At 48.0% G+C, this 19,202-nt stretch overlaps 1 long non-coding RNA gene across 1 annotated transcript; it reads right to left on the bottom strand.

Annotated features, from left to right (window-relative positions):
• Window positions 1-7,272: 7,272 nt before the first annotated feature.
• On the bottom strand, window positions 7,273-8,182 carry LOC147005985 (uncharacterized). Its single transcript, XR_015046570.1, has 3 exons — window positions 8,149-8,182; window positions 7,948-8,059; window positions 7,273-7,398 (listed from the first exon to the last, which is right to left on the bottom strand). It is a non-coding gene; the product is annotated as an uncharacterized LOC147005985 (long non-coding RNA).
• Window positions 8,183-19,202: the final 11,020 nt, after the last annotated feature.

The raw sequence follows: 19,202 nt of genomic DNA on the forward strand, positions 1-19,202 counted from the left end.
GGAAGGAATGAAGGGGGTAGAAAGCCTAGGGCCCAGTGCAGGTTGAGGGTTGGGAGAGAACAAGGACTGGCACCTAATAGCAGACAGAAAGGCTCTCACAGAGACCAGCAGCAAAAAAAGAGGAAGCTACTTACAGGCTGGCTGATGCCCTGGACAGTATTTCTAGTTGGCTCCCTCATCCGTTTCCCTCTCTCCTCCTCAGCCTGACCTCTCCAAATCCCTCAATCTCCCTTCACAGCTTTAGCTCCATGAGGCCTCTCTCCCCACCCCCACTCCATGGCCACACTTCTTGTTGTCCCTGACCTACTTAATGCTGTGAGTCTTTCTCTCATTCGGGCTGCAAAGGCCTGAAGAGGGAACCAGGTAGCACTAACAGGCAATCAGCTAGTAGCTACCCAGAGACCTCCATGGGCTCTTCTTGTTCCCAAAATCCATAAAATTATATTGTATGACTTATGTGTATAACAATAAATACATATTACATACAACATTGTCTTCAAACTAAAAGGTTAAAAGTATGGTTTTTCTCATTTTGATTTTAAAAGACGTGAACATTTTGAACTTCCAAGAGCTTGTTTACAGTGTCGTGTGACCCTGGAAGATGTGGCTGGCCTCAGTGAGCTGACTGTCTATCTCACAGTTGCTGTCATCAGCTCATCCCTGGCTATTCTGTGAGCTTTTAGAAACCTTGTCTCCAAGAGGCCACTCCAGCTTTGGCCAAGGAGCCCCAAGGGACATGACCTGGACGTCAGCAGTCTCCCGCTGCCTAGTTGGTTCAAGGGTGTGATCGGAGCTGAGAATCTGTGGTTCTCGCTCGCAGCTGTCCAGTTACCTGAGAAACTTCATAGACATGCAATAGTAATCATTTATAGGGCTGGAGAGATAGCTCTGGCCGTTCTTCCAGAGGACCCAGGCTCAATTCCCAGTACCCACATGATGGCTCCCAGTCATCTGTAACTCTAGTCCTAGGAGATCAGACACCTTCATTGGGCCTCTGTGAAAACAGGGCACAGAGACACAGATCCAGGCAAACATATAAAAAATAAATATAATCTTTGAAAAAAACTTTTAAAAAAGGCTTAGGCTTGAAATCTTGGATCCTTAGCATTGCAAAAACAAAATAAAGTAAGAACCGAGTCGGAGCTCGTGTCTCCTCCTTTTCCCATCAACCCTTAACATCGAATAAATTCTTAGAAAGGGGAGGTCCTCAGGAGCCCCACCCTTGCCTTCATGACAGGACGCCATCAGGCATCATCTTTTAAATGATGCTAAAATACAAGTATACACACTGTTCCATCCTGGCCACCTTAAAGTGTGTGCTGAAGGGCAGCGAGCATGCATCCACATAGCCAACATCAGCATCCCTCCCAGAGCCCTTGTAAAAGGAAACCTCTGCCTTTACTAATCAATGGCCTCCTATGGCCTCCTTCCCCAGACCTTGGCTGCCTCTCCAGACTCCAGTGATCTCCTGTGAGTGAAATCCCAGTGTTTGTCTTTTTGTAATGCGTTTATTTCTCTTGGCATCCTATCTTCAAGGATCGTCCACATTATGGCCAAGTATTAGAGTCTTCTTTTTTCTAGGCTAAATAGTAGCCTGTTGTGTGGCTAGATTGTTCTGTGTTTCACAGGTAGCTGTCTTGTGTCTTCTGCTGCATCCAGAACCACATGGGAGACACCTTGCACTAAAGGGATGATTTCGATGAAATAGTCTATCTGGAGCATTCTTTGAGGCAATACAAAGCCTTTTAGAAACACTAGCCATGTCTCCTGAGAGACTCCACCAGAGCCTGACAAATACAGAGGCGGAAGCTCGCAGCCAACCATTTGACTGAGTGTGGGGTCCCCGATGGAGAATTGGAGAAGAGACTAAAGGAGTTGAGATGGTTTGCAGCCCCATGGGGGTATCAACAGTGTAAACAAGCCAGACACCCCCAGAGATCATGAGGACTTGACCACCAACCAAAGACTACAATGGAGGGACCCATGGCTCCAGCTTCATATGTGGCAGAGTGTCTTAGTCAGGGTTTCTATTCCTGCACAAACATCATGACCAAGAAGCAAGTTGGGGAGGAAAGGGTTTATTTAGTTTACACTTCCACATTGCTGTTCATCACCAAGGAAGTCAGGACTGGAACTCAAACAGGTCAGGAAGCAGGAGCTGATGCAGAGGCCATGGAGGGATGTTCCTTACTGGCCTGCTTCCCCTGCCTTGCTCAGCCTGCTCTCTTATAGAACCAAGACTACCAGCCCAGAGATGGCACCACCCACAAGGAGCCCTCCCCACTTGATCACTAACTGAGAAAATGCCTTACAGCTGGATCTCATGGAGGCATTTCCCCAACTGAAGCTCCTTTCTCTGTGATAACTCTAATCTGTGTCAAGTTGACATAAACTAGCCAGTTTACAGTCTCTCTGAAGAGTTCACCGAGGATGGACTTGTCAGACATCAGTAGAAGGAGAGGCCATTGGGAATGCCAGGGTGGGAAGGCAGGAGTGGGTGGGTCAGGGAGCATCCTTATAGAGGCAGAAGGAGGGGGCATAGGATAGGGAGTTTCCAAAGGTGAGACCTGGAAAGAAGAAAATATTTGAAATGTAAATAAAGAAAATATCCAATAAAGAAAAAGGAAAGGAAAGGAAAGGAAAGGAAAGGAAAGGAAAGGAAAGGAAAGGAAAGGAAAGGAAAGGAAAGGAAAGGAAAGGAAAGGAAAGGAAAAAGAAACAGTAGCCATTGCCATGACCAGGCACTGACATTCTAAATCTACTCCTGTGGGGCTTGGGAATGTGAGGCCACACTTTCTCATGTGTACACACAGAGCTGAATAGACACCACTAGTCAGGGTTTGACATCACCCGTGATGATATTCTGAGTTTATACCTGAAAGATGCCCAACCCTGCCTGGCCAGAAGGCTGTCTGAGGACCCGCTTCTAGGAGACAGGTGGGTCTGCCCTGTCACTTTCCGGAGACAAGCAGAGGTGAGAACTCCCGCCTTACCAGCTGGCCTTGGTGGCCTTGGCCTTCCTTGGGAATCCTCTGCTTCCCCACAACAGAGTCACAGCTCAGAAGACAAAAGGCAGCAGAGGCATCCATCAGCATGACATAAACAGCAGAGAAGGAAATGGAGGGGTAGAGGGGCCGCTGACCTATGACCCTCACACTTCCATTCCATACCTGCAGAAAGCCGGGGGCTTTAAATGGGCCATTTGTCATTTCAGGAACAAGAAGCCACTTGCAATATCTCTTTGAAGAGGTTACAGATTAAGATTTGGTATCCTAAACATGTGCAGCCATCTCCCTTGCTCTCTCCTCTCTTCTCCTCTTCCTCCCCGACCTCCCTCCATCCTTCCCTCCTTCCTTTCTTCCTTCCTGTTTTCATATGTGAGTGAGTGTGTGTGTGTGTGTGTGTGTGTGTGTGTGTGTGTATACATATGGAAGCCAGAAGAAAACTTTCAGGGGTTGCCTCTCATGAGCCGTCCACCTTGTCATTTGAAACAGCGTCGTCTTTATCTTGCTTGGGGCTTGCTACCCGGCCTGGATGGACAGTGAGCACAGGACTCCTCCTCCTGCTTCCCCAGTACTGGGATAACAAGCGCATGCGTCTGCCCCTGGCTTTGTTTACACGCTTATACACTAGCACTTCTCCAACCGAGCCAAGGCTCCAGCCCCCAGCACCCCATCTTTCTTGTCACGTGTTCATGGCAAAAAGCCAGGCCCCAAGATGGTCCCGGTACCAGATGTCCTCTCTGTGGCAGCACAGAGGCATTGGCAGCTATGATGAACCCCTGGGAGGGCCAGGAGGGAACACAGGAAGGAAGGAAGCTGTTAAACTTTTCCACAAAAAAGCCAAGAAGATCTAACCTCTGAATGGAGCCTCATGGTCTGAGCATTTGACGGGGCTTGCTCCATCTGCTGCTGCCATATTTGGACAGCTCAGCCCAGCAGCCTTTGATACAAAATAATAATCGATAGGAGAGAGTCTGAGCCTCGCCAGCTGGGAAAACACAAGAGCGCCCCTTCGGAGGAAATCGGGCCTGTCTATTAGCAGGTCAGGGACCTCGCCCTGCTAGCATTTCTGTCCCTTCTGCCTCATCAAGACATCTGACAAGGGTGACACCCTCTGCTTTCACCCTGACAGGGAAGAGGCCAGCGATGTGCCCACCCTCCTGCTGAATGGTGTTTTGCAGATGATCCTGAATACCACAGTGCTTATAATAAGTAATAAAAGAGGCAAAACACCATTACTTCTGTCTTAATGCAAAAGGAGCAAATTACACGGAAACTGGAAACATCAGCCAAGCAGACAAACAGAATGAATCACACAGGACTTCCTCCATGAGCACTGTTCCCGTGAGGCTGCAAAACCCTCGGGTCCACGTGAGTGCTTACACATGTGTGCATGAGGTCTCCAGGCAAGTGTGCGTGTCCGCAAAGACGTCTTGATGAGCAAACATTTGGACTTAGAGCAGAAGTCAGCTGTCAGGATAAGCCAAGATGCTATGAGATTTCACACGTTTGAAGATGGTCTGGTAGCTTCCATGTCTTCGGTAGGATTTTCCAGTGCTCCACCAAACAGATTATGGAATTTGTTGTAAAAGCTGGGGATGCTGCAGACCCTGTAGAGAATCATGAGATGAGATCCAGCAACAGAGAGTAGAAAGCACTGCTTACCCGGCACAGGGCCCGGGCCAGGGCCAGCGTCGGGGTCTCTGCAGGACACTGGTGGGTGGAGTCTCTGCAGGTCACTGGTGGGCACTGATTCATATGGTTCAAGAAACCAGGTCTCCTCATGGCCTTTCCGTCACTCCTTCCAGCTCTCTGGGCCCAAGAGAGGCGAATCCCAGGTCACACGGGAGATAGTGACAGGGAGGGAAAGAGGAAAAGGGGTGGGTTAGCACTTGTTGGCTGTGATTCTAGAGACTTCAACACTTTGTCCGCAGCTCCTCCTGGGCATGGCTGAGGTGACGAGAGGAGACAACAAGAACCTTCCATTCTTTATTATACTCTCTCATTCTCAAAAAGAAGAGGGTGATGGGGGCGGAGGGCAACAGGCAGTGGGACACAGTACAGCCAGCCAGGCATCATCTTTTCTAATACAGGAATGTGCTCATCTTATACGATTGGTGCGGCACCGTGCTGCCTTCCCGAGGAGCCCACTCTCTCTCACTGCATCATGAAGAAAGGCCTGGGAGGGAGGGGGCTCAGTGGAGGAACGCTTGCTCGCCTTGCACATGCAAACCCCAGTTTGGTATCCCCAGAGCCAGAAAGAAATTCCTCACATGCTAGGAACATGAAGAAAACAGATCACAAAGATATTTTCGAGGCATTAAACAGACCTCTTTTTTTGAAGAAGCACAGCTTTACTGGGGTATAACTAATGTCTTTATTTCTGTGTGTAGTGTGTGTGTGATGCACACACATGACTGTGCATGGACATGCACCCATAAATGCATGTGTGCTGACCAGAGCAGGACACCGCGTGTCTTTTCGATTGTGCTCATCCTTACCGACTCCATACAGGGTCTCTCACTAGACAGGAGGCTCTGGACTCAGCTAGGCCAGCTGGCCAAGCACTCTGGAGGTTTGGCTGTCTCTGGTCCCCGGGGCTGGGTTTAGAGCCACACAAAGCTACCACCAGTTAACTCCCCAAATGCAAGCACTTAATGTACGGATGACTACGGACATGTTTGCTTCGTTCATGACGATCTCACTGAATCCAAGGTAACAGACATCATCTCCATCACCTCAAAACTCCCGTGTACCCTCTGTGGGTTTATTGTTTCATTCGTGTGTTTGTTTGCTTGCTGTTGTTTGGTTTTTGTTGTTGTTGTTGTTGTTGTTATTTTTGCTTTTGTTCTTTCTTCTTTGGTGGTAACCAAATCTTCTTGCCTCGACCTCCCCAAGCCTTGAGATTTCAGTCATGTGACAGCACATCTGGCTTCCTCGTAATTGCCACACTATTAGCCACACAACTGAAAGTCAGGCCAACTGGGAATAACACCCCTGACTCCACCCCACCCCACCCCCTGCTTCTCACTCTCAGCCCCAGGCAACCACACTGTAGTATGCACTTTTGTGGATTTATTTAAATACTTTGGACAGCAGGATCTACCCCTCTGTGACTCGCTCATCTCACTTAGCCTCTTGAATTCCAGGTTCTTCTGAGTTGACAAAAACATCCAGGCTTCTGTCTTTTTAAGGGTTAACTAGGCCCATGGAGTGTGTGTTCTGCACTGCCATTACCTAGTCACCTCTCATGGGCTTGAGCAACAATGCACTGGTCATGGAAGAACAAATATCTCTTCAAGATAGTAGGTTTAAATCACGTGGTGGTTCACAGCTATAATCCCAACATTTGGAAGGCAGAGACAGATGGATCTCTGACACTTAGACCAATTTGGTCTACAGAATGAGTTTCAGGAGAGCCAGGGCCACACAGAGAAACCCTGTCCCAAAATACAGGAACAAACAAACAAAACCCCATTTTATTTTATTTTATTCTCTCTATAAACATACACACACACACACACACACACATGTATGTATATGTGTATGTATGCATGTATGTATGTATACGCAGGACTGGGGGTGTTGGATCATATGATGGCTCTGTGTTTTGTTTTGTTTTGGTTTTGGTTTGTTTTGGTTTGTTTTACAGTCTCTATGCTGTTTTCCACAATGGCCACATCATTTTACCTTCCTACTGACAAGCGTTCCTGGACATCTTCACCTGCACCTGCTCCAGTTAGCATTTTCACAGTGGCCACCCTAACTTGGGACTAGAAATCCTAGCCAATGCAGTTGCATAAGAAAAGGAAAACAAAGACACCCACTGTAATGGAAGAGATAAGGCTCTGGGAACACACAGTGGCCTAACATCAGAAAACCCTAAAGACTCCATCAAAACATCGCTACAACTGTGAGACCCGACTTAGAGCGTTTCTCCCTGGAAGGTAAAGCCCCTGGACGTTCCCCACGCTTGTTTTCCCTGATCTCTAAAAATGCAGCCAGAAAGAAGCTCTTTGTTCTCTATAGCTAGCAAAAAGCCTTTTTGTTTCTGTGCCTTACAGCCAGAGATGCAATAATTGTAGGAAGACCTACAAGGACATAGAGCTAGACACCAGAGAGGAGGCTGCAGTTCACTGCCCCCATCCCCTTGCCAGAAAGGGGCTGTAGCCAACTCTCCTCCCAACTCCTCCCAAGTCCTCAGCTATCTGTTAAAAGCCCCCTACTGTCACCGCTCAGGGTCAAACTCACCTGCCCTGCATGGCTCGGCTAGCTGATAATAAAACCTCTTGCAGTTTGCATCAGGTGTGGTTTTCTCTGGAGTCATTGGGGTGCTGGCCAGCTCATCCCGGGACTTGAGTGGAGGCCCAGCTTCGGGGGTCTTACACAACTAATACTAATAATACAAACAAATCCAGAAAAACTGTAGGATACACTGTCAACATTCAACAATAAATGGCATTAATACATCATCAACACACCATCCCACAGGGAAAGGAAGACAATTCAGCATATGACAGCATCAAAAAGCATATAATACATAAGGTAATATATTTCAAATTTTTATCTACAAACTCTGTCTACAGACTCATCACAGTCTTCATAAAAAACTCAATGTTACAGAAACAATAAATAATCCTGTATTTCACATGGGGCCCAAAGGGATCAAGGAAACCTAGAGAAGGAATATCAAAGCAAGAAGCAATCACTCTTCCTGATTTCAAACTTTATTAAGATCTATAGAAAACAAAACAAGCTTTGTTTGCCAGTATGGTGGCACCTACCAACTGTCCCAGAATTTAGAAAGCTGAGGCAGGAGGATGAGTTGAGGGCCACCCTGAGCTATATAGTGAAGCTCTTTTTCAAACCAGCACCAACCGGTATGGGCCTGGAATAAAAACATACACAGAAGCTGCTGAGATGGCCCAGTAGGTAAGGCACTTACCAGCAAGCTTGCCAATCCAAGCTAGTTCCTGAACACACAGTGAAGGAGAGAACCCATTCCACAAGTTGCCCCCGGATGTCCACACACGCACAAAAGCACACATGCACACACCCTGTAAATAAACAAACAAATGCAAACTTAAAAGATCATTTGCAAGAAATAGTAGGATGGAATACAGATCCATGAAATGAGCTCACACACCTGGTCACTGGTCTGTGACAGGAGCCGGGAACAGTCACCGGGACAAGAACGGTCCCTTAAACAACTGGTCTTACAAAACCTGCACAGTCAAATGAAGAAGGGTGAAACTGAACCTTCATGCCATTCCTCCAGAAATCAACAATGGATTAAAGATCTAAACTACAAAATATAGAAACACCTGAGATAAATGACAGGGAAGAAATGTGTTGACTTTGTGATGATTTGCAATGAGCAAAAGAGAAGCAGGACTATGGGAGACCGAATGTTACACACGGCAGAGAGAGCAGCCTGTGGCGTTCGAGAAGATATTTGCAGCCCACCTAGACTATCAGGAGTGACTATCTGAAATATACAGACACTCACTCCTTCAACACAACTGCAAACAGTGGCAACAAACACTGGGTAAACGCCAAATAATCCTACTGAAAAGTAAGCAAAGGATTTGAGTAAAGACCTCTCCATGTGAGGCATGTGGATAACATACATGCTAACAACACGGTGGCATGTAAATCACATACATGCATAATGACAAGGTGTTCAACACCACAAAGCCCCTGAGGAAATGCTAAACAGTTTTTCTAAAAAATAATCCTAATAACTTCACGCTTCTTAACGTTGTGGGTAAATACCACAGTTTTTACCTGGGGTTTTAGTTATCAATTTATCATCTAACTGCTGTGACAGCTTGGAGGTATGTGTGTGGGGTGTCTCTCTTGAACCAGTCCCCTTTACCATAAGTGTGATGCTCAGATCCACCAGTAGAGGACGGGAAAGGGATACTGTGCATTTTACTGTGTGGGCTTTATTGTATGCATTCCTGCTGCCCTGTGCTTGGCCATACCTATGCATGGCTGAGGTGCAGAGAACACCTTGTCCTCTGTCCTAGCACACAGGTAATAGCTTCAGGGCCTCAAATCTCCCTAATGCCTACTTTGCTGAAGGCCCCCCTACACAGACACCAGTATGCACCAAGCCTAGACCAGCAGCACCTCTCTGCGTGCCTTGCTCAACCCTGTACTAGGAGGCTGTTGCTGCTGTCCAGTGATGTGGGCCAGTTCTGGCCAAGGCCCCCTGCACAGTTTGTATTGCCCAGCACCCTACAGTCTTGCTTTCCTGGATGAGAGGTGACCCCCTCGTTGTGACATGGATATTGAATGCAGTCCACGGGCTCATTGTTGAATGTTGGCTGTCCACCTTGTAGGCCTGGGGTCTAGTGGGAGCAAGTCAGTCCCCTGGGTCATGCTTGCGATGTCGTGGTCCCATTTGCCTTTTCTCTGCTTTCTGGCCTCTATGGCATGCTGCATCTATCATGCTTCATCAAGTCCTCATAGACTGACCCTTCTGAAGCCATGAATGAATAAATCTTTCTCCCCTTGTACTGTGTTTGCTGGTTTGTCCCATGAACGCTGACCCCTCTAAGCTTGCCCTGCAGACTCTCAGCCAAGGGCAGCCACCAGGATCCCACACCTACAGCTACCTTCCCTTGATGCTCAATAAATCTTTATACATGTCTTCCCAGTGTTCAAGTCATTCTATGATCTCTGCCTCCTGACTGAACCCACACAGACATTCTAGCAAGGACTGTGTATCAGGCATTGTTCTCAAAGTGAATTGGATATTGGACATAAAATAAAACTAGAATAAGTGTGTATTTATTTCAACAGCTGTTAAGTACTGGGCAGCTCTAACAAGGGGCTCGGTCACTGAGGATCTTTGCTAACAGCTATGGGAACTAACTCAGGCAGCGTGCAGTTCTGTGGCAGGTACCACTGTGGTCCCTGCTTGGCAGGCTGGACTGAGAGAGGGCAGGCGAGGGCTCAACATGACAGTAGACAAGAATTCCAGTGCAAGTCAGACCAGCACTGTGCATGTCTCCTGACACCTTGCTAGGGTCAGACAGAAATGTTCCCTCTATGTATGAGGACTGAGACTCCTCATCGTAGGAGATGGCTGAAATCTCACGCTGTAACAAAGAGAGAAGCACACAGATTCAGAGATGGGAAGACAAAGGTCCCAGAACTCAGACAGAACTCAAGATGGACAGTTAATCAAGTTCAGATATTAAATCTGGAAGACTCCATATGACATGTTCCTTGATTCTATAGAGAGAAGGGGGCCCTTCACAAACAATGGAAAGAGACAGACAGACAAGACACAGACATGTCTGTGAAGGGCAGACATCCCCTGCCCTGTTACCAAGGGATCGTTATATTAGTCAACTCTTTTCAATATAGATGGTAAAACAAGTAACCCAACAGGAAGCTCGCAGGCTTCTGGGTGGTTCTGGGTCTTACCTTCATAAGTCAGGAACAGTGAAGTTGCATTGGACTTGGAAGACTCCATCTACCCAGGCCTCCTGCCAGAGGCATCTTGTTTAGAGCGTGAGGCTGGAGAAAGAAACAGACACTGGCACTTACACAGGAGAATGAACGGTGGAGGGCCAGAGAGCAGAGGACATCAGAAAGCCTCCCTGATTCATCATCTGAAGCCATTCCACTGTCTCCGACACCTGCAGGTTCCCCTGGGCAGAAGTTAGAGACCGCTGATGTTCTCTGTTGATGGACATAACAGAAGTTCTTCTTCCCTAACCGGCACAGAACAGGGTAGGGGTGGGTGGGACTCTGAGGCTGGGAATCCAACAAAAAAGTACAGTATGGCTCTGCTCCTTCTGACGACAAGAATCCGGTCTTGCTTGGTGCCTTTCCCCTTGTCTCTGGGATTGCTTCTCAGCTCTTCCTTCATGCTCACATGGTGTGTGTGTGTGTGTGTGTGTGTGTGTGTGTGTATCTCCAGTTTCCTCTTTTTAAAAGGACATCAGTCATATGATAGCCTCCCTCCACTAGTAACGGCTTCATTTTAACTTATTGCGTCTGGAAAGAACCCCTCTCTAAACAGTCATGTGCCAAGGTACTGTGTTTCAGACACCAGCATGAGAGTTTGGGGTAATACAAGCAAGCTATTAAATAGGGAGGTAGCAGTGGCCCTGTCATCGCTGAGAGTTATGAAAGAACGTTACAGCCAGGCATGGTGGCGCATGCCTTTAATCCCGGCACTTGAGCTCAACCCCCTCAAACAGAGCACTTGGCTACAGCAGCCCGAGCAGACTTAGACAGAAGAAAGGAGGCTGCCGGCTTTGCCCCCACTCTCACTGGGATTTGAAGGACCAGGACTTGGCAATCTATTTACAAGGCATAGATAGGGGAGCCGTCAGAGCAGGGGCCCTGGGGAGGCCCATTCTGCACACTGGAAAAGAGATCCCAGGGGAGCCTGGAGAAGTGATCACACCTTCTCCCAGCTCTGAGAGAGGATTTGTAATTGGCTGCCAGAATGTTCCTGCTGCCTGAGGCGGGTCCAGCCAGTGCCTTCCCAGCTGCTGCAGAATCACACACCCTGGCCTGGTGCAAAATGCTACTGCCACAGGATGGTCACACCTCCCTCTCCCTATGAGCCTGGGGATGATGGTGGCAGGGCAGGAAGCAGGCAGGCGTCTGCTTCCTGGCTTTGGGGGGTCATGCATTCCATTAAGCAAGGATGTCTAATAAGTCAAACACACTTCTGTATTTGTTTTTAAGTTAACTGTGTTTATGACTATGCTAGTGAGAGAGCACAGTCAAGAACGCACATGCCTAATAGTAATATTTAGTGTGGGAGACGGAAATAAATGTGGGCAAAGGTCAAATCCGGGCTTCTGATTCCAGGCAGCTCCCTGTTCTCCCAGATGCACATGCTCTCTTCTTCGGAGATTTCTAATTTCCACGACATACTGATCCTACAACAAACTCGGAGTTAATTGAGCTGCTTAGCATGCTCATGGGTGTCCTTGCGCTTTGCAAAAGGCCACCTTCTCACCTTCTTCTTAAGGGACTGGGTTGGAGCAAACCTGGGGAATTAGAGAGGTGGTGAGAAAGGTCCCTACATTTTGGCCTTTAGAAGCCTCTCCTGACAGAGAACAGAGTTGTGTGAATGCGTGCCCCCAGGGGGGTTGTGAAGATTGAGCCAATGGAGATCATTTCAAAGAGTAATTAGCACAAAATGGAAGCCAGATAAATGACAGGCAGTCTGTTGTTATAGCTACCAATGATCTGGACTAGTGGGACTCTTCGTTTCAGTGCCCAACCTAAAGAAAGGATAGCATTCCAATGAATGCCCTTATGACGTCTGGGCTGGTGGCAGGATTCTGAGATACAGAACATGCCTCGTTTCTGGACAGTAAAGATTACAGGGAGTTACATCCCAGGCCAGAGGAGGCACAAACGCTGAACTCCTTCCCTTCCTCTCTTAATCAATGAAACCCTTTACTAAGGACAGCCGGGTGTATGACCTGCAGATTGGAAAGTGTACTTCTCAGAACCCACTGCAGTTACGTGTGACTAGCTACATTCTGACCCACAAAGTGGTTTGTGTAAGTTACAGACCATTTGCAGGAAGAAGCGTCTTATTCTACATTACTTCTGTCTCCATGTAGACTGGAAGTTAGCTGTGATGGAATGACTCTAACCCAATCCTGCAGGCAAAGAAGTCACTCTTGTGGCTAGAAGACAGTGTGGGCACGGACCTCGGGTCCCCAGGGATCCCGTGGAGACAAAACTTTAGTATCCAAGGCTCCCTTACCCTATCCCACTAGTGCCTTCCCTGTCACTGAGAAGTAGACTAGAAAGAAAGAGGTGGACCAGTTTGCCTCTGGGGTCGAAGATTCCAGACCAAGAAGAGCCTGGATGTGGGCTGGATGGACAAGATCGCACAGGATCTGGATAGAACTAGCTGTGTGGAGGGGTTGGTGGGTCATTCTTTCTTTCATTGTTGTTGTTGTTTTTCGAGACAGGGTTTCTCTGTATAGCCCTGGCTGTCCTGGAACTCACTCTGTAGACCAGGCTGGCCTCGAACTCAGAAATCCGCCTGCCTCTGCCTCCCAAGTGCTGGGATTAAAGGCGTGTGCCACCACGCCCGGCTCTTGACTACCTCTCATCTGAGCTCATCCTAAGCCCTGGCTATGCACGCACTGCCCGACCAGCACTGGTCTGAGGGCTATCAGCAGAGGGGACGCTGTAGCTACCCGAATGCGCTGTTTGTCTTCAGTGGACATTGCTTGCCCTACCTTCCTTTCTTCCTTCCTGTGGACAGCAACGTGAAAGAGCGACTCAGTTTCTAGCTCAACAGTGGACTCAGCGTAAAGGTCAGCAGAGCGACAAGATAGAAGAGGCTGTGTTCCTGTCCACATGTAGATTGAAATCATTCTAATGAGGCGCACTTGAGCCTGTATGTGAACCTGCCACTAGGGGGCGCATTGCAGACTAGCATTTGCCAGAAGCAAGCACTGAACTGCCATCTAGGGACCTACTGTCTTCTATCTCCATCCCTAACTCTGTAAAACCTGGCTGAGACCTTGACTCATTCACTCAGCTGTTGTCTACTTTCAGATGACAGCAGTGGCTGCTGTCCTCACAGGTGTGTGTGAGCCTCAGGTAAAGCGAGGCTTGCTGTAAAATTCAGAGGCTGCTTAGAGATGTGGTGGTATCTGTGGGTTGTAATCCCTGCACTCAGGGGGCTGAGGCTCGAGGGTACTGAGTTTGAGACTAACCTGTCTCCAGGAAAAGAGAGGAGGTGGAGCAAACTCTACAGTTGCTATGACAGCAAATTAGCTTAGCAGTCACTGGGTAGAGTTCTGAAAATTCTTTGCCCTAGAGTGGCATGTTCTAAATTTCGAGCCAATGGGAAAACAACAACAACCCAAAACAAGACAATAAGGAAAATCTCCTCGGGCAATGTGAACCAGCCAGCTTCTCTCCTGGAATCCATCAGTCCGTCCCATGTTGGGGGAAAGCCTGCTGAGGCATGCGGTGGGTGGGCTGCTGAGGATGGTTAAGTCCCCTTCCCTTTTGGGCTCCAAACACCACCATCAGAGAACTGCTGAGCCCGTGAGTGTGCTGATTTCTCCACATGAAGCTATTGCTGCCCAGGAAGCCATGGGGTCACCTGGAGGTGGCACTAGGCAGAGAGACACAGGAGAGTCACTGTTGCCTCCCTCACATGCCCTGGGTTCAGCCTCCCTCACATGCCCTGCTGGGTTCCAGGAAGACTCTGGGTCCTCAGTGAGCCTTCATCTCCTCCACTGGGAAAGGAGGCCCCTGTACAACAGCCCTGCACCCGAGGAGTGATGAACACTGACATCACACTCACAGGACAGAAAACAGCTCAGTGTACACTGTGCCTATCACATTCACTTGTTCATGAACATCATACATGCATACGCATGCACGCGTGCGCGCACACACACATATACCAATAAAAATATTTTTCAAGTTATTAAGAAGTATGGCGTGGTATGGGGTGTCTACACATCCCCATGGGTGTGTGCATGGTTTGCACGCAGACATGTGCTCACCTGTGGTATGTGGAGGACAGAGACGATGTCACTTGTCTCCCTCCGTTGCTTTCTATTTTATGCTCTCTCCAAACCTGGAGCTCGGCAGTGCAGGTAGTCAGCTGGCCAATAAGCTCTATAAACTAGCACCCCACCCCACCCTACCCTGACCCCACATCTATAATAACAAACATCTACCGCCATACCTGACTTCGACACAGTGATGGGATGTGAACTCAGCACTTTACCAACTGAGCCATGGCCCCAGTCCCGAAAAAATACACCTTTTGAAAAGTGGAATGTGGGGAGCGGGTGTGGCGGCAGTCCCAAAGGCGCCAGGGACTGCAGCTAAGTCTTATGACTTGCACCTGACTTCCTCATACACCTGAATATAAGCCACAAACATTGTGAGAGCTGCGCAGGTGTACCAGGTTACTGGCGAAGCCATTTTGGTGGAGATATGCCCCTGCTGCCCTGATTAGCTGAAGCTGCGTACCTGGTGAGGTGATGTGGCCTGCTGTGCGTGGATGGGAACTGATAGTATATAAGAGTGAGAGGCCCAGGGCTCGGAGTCTTTCGCCTACACAGTCAATGCGCAGCCCAATAAACGTGTGCAGAAGGATCCTATTGTAGTGTCTTTCTTGCTGGCAAGTCAGGCGTCTCACAGTGGAAGAGTTGAAGCACATTTAAATGCCTAATAATCCCTGACTTAACTCATTTTCAACACATAGCCAGTCTTGTTTGACTATATCATCTGCTTCTTCTCACCCATAATTATTCCAATACTTACCTCATTTCATCTGTGTCTTAATCTGTAACTCTAAATGATAGACTCTTTAAAAAACAGAACTGTGCTTTTATCAGACCTCAAAATAATTTAATTAGTGACAAGAAGACAGAGGCCTATATTCTGTGTATATTTAATAGTTATAAACAGGGTGGGTGGGTAGCTCGTAGCAAACTACTTGTCAGCGTGGGGCCCGAGTTTGAACCCAGCACCATCCTAAAACTATAGACACAATGTCATGTGCCCATAACCCCAGTGCTGGAGTCAGAAACAAGAAGATGGCTGGTGGACCTAGTTTAATCTGTGAAGCCCAGGTCCCAGTGAGAGACAAAGTGCAACAAAGAGTCAGAGAACAAAGTGGAAGCCAGGAATTATGTGGCACACACCTTTAATCCCGCTTGAGAGGCAGAGGCAGGCAGGTCTCTGTGAGTTCCAGGCCAAACAGGGCTACCTAGGAAGACCCAGTCTAGAAGAACCAGGTGAAGGACTCCTCAATAATGATGCCCTGGATTGACCCCTGGCAAAGTCTCTCTGCCCCCGGCTACTCACCTGCACCTCCAACATGAATGTACACAATTAACAGTGTAGGTTATAAACAGAAGCAGTGAGTTCTTCACCAGAATGTGGTCATTCTTCCACTCACACACTGAAGCCCACTTCCAATGGGCAATTCTTGGCTTCTTGGAGTTCCACAATGGCCCGAGGCATTCTGGGACAAGCTTGTCTCTGTTTTCCCTGGCTCACCTTTTTCTCACCACAAGGAGCCTTGCACTTATGTATGTAGGTCCAAGCTGAGCACACCTATGGCTCCCTTAGCCACCAAGGAAGGGGCTGTGAATTTGGGCTTGGAAGCACCTGGCAGGGAAGCCACAGTCCCACTGTCTAGAAGAAAGGGCTCACTCCACATCACTTAGCCAGGAGGGTTCCCCATCCCAGTGGGAAAGGTGGCATTAATGGTAGGTGTGAACAGTCTGTTCTTATGTTGGCTCTGGCAGGGAGACAGCGCCTCTCCCATCCTGTGCCCTGCAACCCTGGAGTTATCACCACACATTCTAAATGTAAGCAAACACATACACACAAGTCACAAGTCATATATAGTCTTGATGTGTCACAGAGCATGATTGGCTGGGGTAAGTGCAGGACATATTGTCAAATAACTCATGAAGAAAGAAGAGTCTAAGGGAACCAGCAACTGCAATGGATCCTACCGGCAGAAAGCAAACACAGGAAAGCAATTTCCTGTTGATTTGAGATGGTTCTGCCAAAAGAAACTAACAGGACTCAAGTTACATTAACCCATGCTATGTTTTCAGCGGCTCCTAGACAGATCGTAATAAGCCAAAGTGCATGTAAGAAAAGCAGGCCTAAATTGAGTTGCAAAATCCATAGTCTAGGACCTTGACGCAATGCCCTTGAAAGAATGCGGATTTGTTCTTTGCAGCAAATAAAGTGTTTATGCCCTGGCCCCTCCCTGGGAAGGGGGCGTGTCCTATGAGAAGGGAGCCATGGCTCAGTCACCCTGGGCCATTTGCTCCGAGTGCCATCTTCACACTTGACTGGCAGCACAGTCAGAGCCTCTCGCTCCTCACTTGGGGAATTGGCGTTACCTTCTCCAGCTCCATTTCCCACCAGCTCTTACCGGAGTAGGAGTGGTGCTTGAGGGTGCTCCAGGCTGCCAGCTCTTCACAGATGCAGCATGCACTCAACTGCCTCCGAGTGAGGCACAGGCTCTTCCCACAGAATGAGATGGAAAAATCAAAGGCTGCGTCCAGAGAGGAGGTGGGACCAGAAAGATGTGAGCGGTGATTGGGAGAGCCAGCAGAGCTCGTGCATACATCCTTTCTGGCTCTGAAAAAGAGCTACATTGCCACCCATGTTCTGGACGGGTAGCAGGGGTCCAGACCCTGGGACACTGTTATGAGCAGTGGCCACTTGGTGACACTTGTCCAGCCAGATAGGCTGAGAAACGGAGAGAAGCCCCAAGCCGGGGACGCTTCCTCTTTCCCGCCCTAAAGATGGTTTCTTAGGATCTGGCTGTGAAATGTCCCCTACAGCCTCATGCGTCTGAGCTTTTGGTTCCAGCTGATGGTGCTGGAAGGTCCAGGAGATTGTTGAAACTAGGTGTCTGGCTGGCTGACTCGGGGCTATGTGGAGCTCAAGGATGAAAGGCTGACCTGGCTTCCAGTCGAATGCCCTTGTCTGCCGCTATCACGCGGCTGACTGCCTCGGGCTCCATGCCTTCCCCATCACCGAACTGTGAGCGGAGACAAACCTCTTCTCAGCCAACTTGCCTCTTCAGGAATTCTGTCAGGTATTTTGTTTAGATACCTAAACCAAATGTGTTCGTTGCATCTTCCCTGTGGGAACAACGTGACTGGTGATTAAACACTCACTAACTCTGGGTTCCTTGCAAATCACTCCAGCTTACCTTCGAGTAACAACCGAGTACCCTGTTTAGTATCAGAACTATACAGAGCAATGTCCACCTGTTTAATTTCACTCCCTGCTAGCCTGGTCTGAAAAGACTTTTTAAGTAAAACTGAGGAGAGAGGGGCTCTTAGCCCTGACTTTCACTTTTCTATTCTTTTAATTTAAAAAAAAAAAAAAACTTACTTAAAACCAAACACAAAGCTATCCGTTCACCTAGTTACCATGGCAACCAGAAGTTGCCCCTTTGCCCCCAGAGGCCTTCTCCAGAACACAGCATCACTGCTATGGAGAGTGTTTTCTGTAGAAGGGGAACACCCCTCCACATACCTTCAACTTCATCCAAAGAGCTCGGGCCCACCTGCTTCATTTTCTTTCCAGAGACATTTGGAACAGAAAAGCTGGTAGAACATGCAGCGCTCAGTGGTCTCCTCCAAGGTGGTGGGCCAAGGTCAGACCACAGGGCTGCTCAGCTGGGTTGCCAATGATGTCATTTGTAGAAACCGTTTACATATGACAGCTACTGGAAAATTCCTGTGTACTCCAAAGCTGACATCATTCACAAATCTCAATCACAAGGATTTCACATGGAGAGATGATTCTCAAAAATAAACCCAGACAAGCTAGCTGTCTGTTGCCTATATTAAATTCTTCTCAAGTTTTACACTCCAGTTTTTTTTTTTTTTTTTTAACACTGGCCTCATGCCCAGCACGACATAATGAATCCTGACAAGCCCCTCCTCACTTTCCCAAGAACTCTTACAATAGCAGTGGCTGTGTGACTCATTTCTAGCCAATGAGACCTAAAGGAGGTGTCTAGGGAAAGTTTCCTTTTCTTAGAAGTGAAAGTAGACACTGTTACTTCTATTCCCTAATTCTTTTCTTTCTGCTTTGAATACAGACATACAATATGGAGCTGTGGCCGCTATTTTGGAAACATGAGATAAAGCAAGCCTTGGAAAGCCCCAGTCCACCTGTATGCTAAGCAAATGCCACACACTGATGGGTTACAAATGACAGGAATCTATTTCTTGTAGTTCTGGGACGGGGACTTTGGAGATCAGGGTGTTGGCAGATTTGGTATCTGGCTAGGAGCCACTTCCCGTGTTGTCGACAGCTCTATTCTAGCTGTGGGAAGGGAGATTAAACTCTGTAGTCGTTTCCTTTAGGGCACTAATCTTATTCATGAGGGCTGCACCCTATAACCCAACATCCCTTCCAACATCCTACTTCCCATGGCTGTCAAATTCAGGGTGTCTTGACATATGAATTTGGGGGAGACACAAACATACTACATGTACATAGTTACCCCCAATATTGTCTGTTCCTGGTGGTTTATTCAGCACTAACTTCAAAATTTGGAAATTATGACCTAGAATTTACATGATACCATCATATTTGGATATCGTGGGATTCGATGATAACTCCATGTGTGGGTAGCTTGGTATTATTGTGAATCCTACCGAGATGACTTAGTTT

Source organism: Mus caroli, unplaced genomic scaffold, assembly GCF_978045245.1.
Source record: "Mus caroli unplaced genomic scaffold, Mus_caroli_1 scaffold_2, whole genome shotgun sequence".
NCBI classification, from domain to species: domain Eukaryota; kingdom Metazoa; phylum Chordata; class Mammalia; order Rodentia; family Muridae; genus Mus; species Mus caroli.